This window comes from Apis mellifera, linkage group LG2 (assembly GCF_003254395.2).
Source record: "Apis mellifera strain DH4 linkage group LG2, Amel_HAv3.1, whole genome shotgun sequence".
Taxonomy (NCBI): Eukaryota; Metazoa; Arthropoda; class Insecta; order Hymenoptera; family Apidae; genus Apis; species Apis mellifera.
The window spans coordinates 9,357,918-9,365,536 of NC_037639.1; the positions used below are offsets into that span (position 1 = coordinate 9,357,918).

General features: G+C 25.7%; 1 non-coding gene across 1 annotated transcript; it reads right to left on the bottom strand.

Annotated features, from left to right (window-relative positions):
- Nucleotides 1-2,763: 2,763 nt before the first annotated feature.
- Mir6037 (microRNA 6037) lies at nucleotides 2,764-2,850 on the bottom strand. Its single transcript, NR_127310.1, has one exon. It is a non-coding gene; the product is annotated as a microRNA 6037 (primary transcript).
- Nucleotides 2,851-7,619: the final 4,769 nt, after the last annotated feature.

Sequence of the window (7,619 nt, forward strand, 5' to 3'; positions counted from 1 at the left end):
TTGCATATTTGCAATTGTTATTTTTGGCGGTTTTTCAACATTTTCTAAAGGTAAAAAATAAATTTATCTTTTTTATATTTATTTCTTATAATAGAAGTTCCTACGTTTTACAATGCTAAATGTTTTTTGATAATTTGTTTTTAAGATTAAGATTTAATTAGAAAATTTAGCAATATAGCAGATATTTTACGTTATTAAAATATTTGAAATATCGTGTATATAGAAATATTGTGTAATAATCGTGTATTTGAAATATCGTATTTATAGAAATATTCCTTATAAAGAACATTATTTATAAGGAATAATGTGTTACACTTGCTAATATATAATTAAAAAATGTATAATTCTATTTAAAAAAAATAATTTTTTCTATTTAAAAAAAATAATAATCCTCATAAGAGTTCTATATTATCGAAACATAAATATTAGAATATACTTGAAAACATTCAACTTTTATCTGAAATATTTTTTATTATGAAGAAAAATAATTATATAAATTAAGATAATAATATGAGACATTCTAAATGTAAAATAAGTATACAATTTATAAAAATTCATGATCAATAAATAAAATATATTTTTTATTTTGCATTTTTTAAATTTCATATAACCATGTATAAAGGTTAATTAAATCGTAAGATTGATTTGATAAAAAAAGGACAATTTATTCACATACAAGTTTTAATACAATTCTACATACATATTTATACATCCTACGATCGGAAGATGAAACATGTACATCTATAAATAATATATCTGCGATTTAATTTATTTTCTTTGATTCAAGATGAAAATCTCAAATAACGATTCGCTAATATTTTATAAAATTGGCACAAACAGAAACGACGTTTCTAATTGCAATAATTGTATTCTTAAATACAAATTGTGGAGTGTGATAAACATTTAACAAAATGTATGCGTATATACATCTATTTTCGCTATTTAAAAAAGAAAACAAATTATCAACATACAATATATATATATATATATGTTTATACATATATAGACAGGGATGAATGTAAAACACTGTTAATATGATGAAAAATAAATTTTAACAAATTGAAAACATAACATTATATTGCACACGATATTCGTGTATATTCGGTGCATAATAACAATTTCTATAGATTTTCATTTAACATACTTTAGATACAACAATTATCTTAACTTACATCTATATATTCAGAACTAAACAATAATATTCATTGACATTAATTTCTTATAAATATTTACGAGAAATCACATAAAAATCTGTCGCATAATGATCATTCGAAATGATTATAATCATTTATTCACATTTCCCATCGCTATAAATTATTAGTATATATAATTATTATTATATCTATTAAACGATATTAGTAAGCATTAAAATTTTATAACAGACGTATAATTATATAACGATTATTTTATTCTTATTTTATTCTTTTGTTCTCTATTGCTTTATAAATTCATCATCAGGTAACAACTATTTATTCAAGAACTTTTTATTTATTGTGACAATTTTTTTAAATTAAATTTAAAAATCGATAAATAATTTAATGTAATGTTTAGTGTTTTTTTTTTTTAGTTTTAATATTTAAAAAAGGTTTTTATTAAAATTTTTACGCACGTTGCTTAAAAATCTGTGCGTATTTTTTAATGAAAATTCAAGAGAGGAAAATCTAATATTCCTCAATCTATCGTACGAAATTACTCTATAAAAATTTTTTAAAAATGATATAATTGAAAAGTTTTTCTATCTTACAAACTTAAACATCTATAACACAACCAAAAATCAATGTTACCAATAAAATCAATCAGATATTTATTTTACATATCCATTAATGGATAGATTAATATTCTTAAGGACTTATTTTAAACAAACATATTAAAATCTCAATGAGAATTTTAGATATATTTTATTTATAACAGCACACTTTGATACACTCCTTTGGCTATTTATTTGTAATGATAAAAATCATGCCATTTTTTAAGATTCTTTCTGATCGTTTAATTTTAAGTAACACGGACCCTACTAAAATTATTTGCATAAAATGAAATTGATTTGATATCTTTTATTAATTATAATTAATATAAATATTAATATTTAATGTAATTTTTCAATTAACCGACTAAATTTATTTAACATATATGATGCAATTCATTACAAAATGTATTTTTTCTTTTCATTTAAAAAACAACAAAATTAATATTATTTTTAATAAATTTGACTTTTACTATCCTACTTAAATAACTTTCTTTGAAGTTAGGAACAAAACCGTACAAATGCTACGTGTGTTACTCTCATAGTACTTCCTTGTGTCTTTAAATGCTTTTTAAGAACACACAAACTTATCAATTAAATATCATGTTAGAGTATCAAATTGAGATTCCTATATGATTAAAAACGAAATTCTGAAGTGCATTACTTAGATTTACGCTGGTACGTTGTGTAAAAATGCTGATGCAGAATTCAAAAGGCCTAGCCGTTGCTTCTGTTTTCGTTGCTCCGTCATCTATTAAAAAAAAATTTAGTAAACAAATTTAAATCCATATAATTCATCAAAACATTCATAATAATCAAAATATTATAATGAAAATATTTACAATAACATAAATTCTTAATTTACCTGATCGCGAAGCTCGGTAAGTTGTTGAGATAAACATTTCACTAACTGTTGCGTGGATTCTAACTGAGATTGTAAACTTCTTAATTCTACTTGTTCCCCTTCTCCCTCATCTGCTGCCAACGATTTAGCTCTCAATCTCGGGAACCAGTCAAGATTTCGATCCTGTAAAAAGTACACAGAGCTTAAAAGTTTAAGCACGATTCAATTTTTTGAAGCTCTATGGACTATTACCTTCACCATAGCATACACATAAGATTCTGGTCCTGTGAATTCTGTAGGATCTTTCACTTTTACCAGAACAATGAAATATAGATAATGCCACATATTATGTTCATGTTTTACATGTTCCTCAAAAGAAACCGTCTTGTTATCGAAAGACGATCTATTCAATCCTGTAAAATTAAATATTATATACAATAACGGTCAAATAAATAATATAAAAATAAAAATAATACTTACCACAAATGAAACAAGTATTTTTCAAAATTAACTCTTTTTGCTGCTTTTCTGATCTGAGATCAGCAAATGTATCAATAATAACACCAAAAATGAGATTCAGAACAATAATTATTACAATGAAGAAGAACAATAAGTCATATACAACTCTAGCAACAAACAAAGGTTCCTGTAAAACAATTATTATCAATATATTAATAATAGCATCTTCTTATAATTTTCTTTCTATACTTACAGTACTAGATGGTGCCCGTAAAATATCTCCTATACCTCCACCATTTCTTAAACCTTGATTCAAAGTTGTAACAATACACATAACCAGAGAATCGCATGCTCGTTCCTTTAATTCTCCACCAACATTAATTACTTCTGCTAGACTGTCTTTTTCATGAGCTGCATAATCATAAAGGTGTAAAAATTATAATTGCAAATAATTATATTTTTATAAATAAAGGATGTATTTAAATAAATACCTTCGCGTATATATCGGGATACTGTTTCTGTTGCTTCACATTTTTCATTATCAACAGCATTACAAGTATCTACATTTTCAGTTACGTATGATGCTATAATTAATATAAATAGAAAATCAATATTTTTAGCATTAAAGATAATTATAAAATGTTAGATATTATACTTACACGCAAGATTTTCATCAACTGTTACTAGGAAATCATCTTTGAAAAACATAAAACCGATAATGGAAAACATATAAACTAGAATTAATGCCAATACAGCAGTAAGTATAATGGATCTTCCGTTTCTTGTAACAGATCTTATTACATTGAGCAATGTTTCTTCGCGATACACTACATCAAAGAGCTAAAATATATAAAATTTAATATTTTGTTTTAAGTTCATATCAAATTATTCTAATATTTTAATACGTACTAAAACTGAGTAGAAAAATGGATGCATACAAATGCCAAGAACGCAAAATATAAGATATGATATATGATATAAAAGTTCAACATTTGTCACTATTTGCTCTAAGCTCTTCGTCAAAGTGCCCTGATTACCTATAATACTTATAAGATGTACAACTTTTAATACAACCTAAAAAAATATTATTAATTATATAAATACAAAAATTAATAAAATAACATTTTAATTATATATTTTTTAAAATATTTCTAAATCTATTACCGTAAGGAAACCAAGTAACCATAACGTTGGTTTTGGTCCTATAGAAAAAATCAATCGTAATATTGTTGAAGCTACTAGCGTTCGTATACCAGATTCTCGTGGTAGTGTAATGACAATAACTGCTGACGATAACATTACCGTCCAAATAAGAGCAGATAAATGTGAACTTAGTTCTACAATAAAAAAAAAGTAAACATTTAAATTCATTTATCCGATAAAAAACAATTGTTAGAAAAAAAAACTTACTAGGCACAGAGTCTACAAATGGATAAAAGAAAGCTACAATAAGATTTATGAGTACTGCACAATTGAATAAAATATTGCTCCAAAGTGACATATAACTACTCATCCAAAATAGTACTGGCTGTCCTAAAAAATTATAAAGAATATATTTTTATAATATATTTTTTAAAAAAATATAATAAACAAAACATCAATAATTATATTGAAGTATCATACCTCTAAGTTTCTTTTGCCACTTCATTTCATTGAACATATCTTCAGTCCTTTCAAAGAAGTCTGAAACTTTTGATCCTTGGTCATCACGTTCTGTAGTATGTAGTACTTTAATCTTTGTGTCCAATGTAATAAGTTCACAAATTTCAGGAATAGGAAATACAATTTGTTCTAATGTTCTATCATGTCTAACAATCTATATAAAATAAATCACAAGTTATTTTTAAAATGTTTCCTAATTATATATGTATATAATATAAATGTTACATTATACCTCAATTTGAGCTGTATGAGTTGCATAATATTGTAGTGCTTTATTAATTTTTGGATCTGCATTATTTTGTTCAGATGGTTTTAACATCGATGCTAATTCTTTATTGTGTTGTGCTAATTGATGACATAAAATATAAATATTATGTCCAACCTGAAAAAACAATTACTTATTAGTAATTAATATCTTATTTTGTTTATTATTCGAAATTTATTAATTTCCAAATATTATTACTTCTTTGGGTGATACTCCTTCTTCACCATCTGTAGAGGAATCATCTGTATCACCATCATCATCTAAAGATTCTTGATGAAACGCACGACATGCAACATCAACTAATTGTTTTGGATTCATATTATACATAATTCTTTCTGCATTTTCGCTGTCTCCTCTACTTTCCATTATAGCAAGCAACAATTTACTAGCATTATTTTTTAATTCTAACACTAAATCCATTCTAGTCTTTCCTAAAGGATTAATATCATTCAGTATCAAGGCTGTAATTATATCTAATCCATTAGATTCATGAGTCGCGATACAATTCTGGTTATCATGACATGGTCCCTGACAATATTCTGTTAATGTTTCTAAAGTCTGATTGATCAGTGCAACATTATGTTCATTTATATACAATCCTAACAATCCTAATCCGCCAGTCGTTGAACCGCAGATGCAATCCAGAAACATAAGCGTTTCAGATACTAAATTAAAGTTAGTTTTGTTATTTTGATTACGTAAGAAATTCTGTAAAAATAAAAAAAATATTAATAAAATAAATTCTAGAATATCGAAAGTAATATTAAATAGGAAAATCAAAAAAATCTTACCTGCAAATCACGATTGTGATTTTCACATAATAATTGCAAGAAACGTAAAATTGGTTGCATTACTAAAACCTTCGCGCTCAATTGCCCTTCATCTCTTTCCGTACCACTGGTTCCAGTACGATGCCTTTCCAATTTCTCAGCTATCATGTCTTCGAGTGCACTGCCGAGAGCTGCATTATTCGATGCATCATCACCAGAAGCAAGATTACGAACATTCGCATACGCTTGAACAGTGGATGATGCAGCCTGATTCAATTCCTCTCGTAATTCATCTGTTATTACTATTCCATTAGGTTTTCCTGTATGGAACAGAAATTAATGTAAACAAATCTAAATGAATTTTAATTGGAATGCGGTTGTATTATACCTGATGTACGCTTTCTTGATATTTTTTCTATTTCTTTATTCTGCTCTTTGTCTTCATGAGCTTTAGCTGCTATATCAGAGGTATTCACAGTAACCGTAGATTTGATTTCTTGTTGCGCATCTTTCATCTTATCGTAAAATACCTATTAAATTATATATTTTTTTACATTAAATTATTTATTCTTATAACTTCATCAAAATAATGCTGTTTAAAACAATGCTGATTAACATGCCTTGAAAAAGGATTGGCTTAAATCACCACCCATCAATTTATTGTATACGCTTTTCTGAATAATAGGATTTCCTCCTTCTAACAATGCAATACCAAGTTCTATAGCTTCGACAAATATACTTGGAGAGTGTACACTTTTAATTACTAACTCCACTACCAAATCCGAGGCGCCTTCACGATCAAGATGACTTTGAATTTCGTGCAAAGTGCGGCCCGCCCGACTCAATAGTTTAGCTATTGGGATTGAATTATTTAATAAAATTATTTAAAAAAAAAATAAAAATTATTTTTTAAAAAAATCATCTGTACCTCCTGGTCCATGAGTAACTGGAGCACTATGCGAAACTCCAATTTCCACGGTTTCCGGTTTTTGTATAAAAGATTTTCCAAAGTAACGAGCCAGGAGATTGTTTCTTAATGCATCTCCCTAGGGAAAACAAAAAAAATATTAATATGATAAAATGAATTTGAATTACGAGATGTACCAATACATCGTGCATAATAATTGAAAAAAGTTCAAAAAGTTATATTTTAAAGGGAATATCGGTGCATTATACCTGTTATATATCATGAAAATATATTTAATAATTGTATTGATTTAATAATAAAAATAATTAAATCGATGTGTATGTACATTACTTTGTGCTTCAGAATAAGAAATACTTGCAGCTCTTTATATTTTAATATATATCCTAATTGACTTTATGTGAAAACAAAAATATGAAAAAATTAATTTTTATTAAAAGTATTAATGTGATATATTTTAAAAAATACATAACAAAATTACGTTTAAATTGGAAATTTTGTGGAAAAATGCAGAATCAAATAGATAGACTTTGTGAATTGTATAAAGAGATGTTTAATATATTAAAAAATAAGGGAATAACAAAAAGAATGTTTTAGATACAGTATATGTAGATGTACTATATGTGTACATTTTTGCAATTTCTAATATAGTTATTTAATTGCTTAATAATTCTATATTTAAAATGCAATCTGAATTCTACGTTCTACGTTGTTCTCATACTACAAAGGATATATACTATAATTTAAAAAATGGTAAAAAAGAGACGTATTGGTACACCCTTTATAATAAAAATATATGTACATATACTGTACTTTCTTATTTTTTCTATTTCTAAACTCTATGCCCATACTGAAATATATTTAGAGAGTTATTTTACACTAGGTAAAATAATGATTTAAAAATTTTATAGAAATTTTGATTCACGATAAGTTGAAATTATTCAACTTAT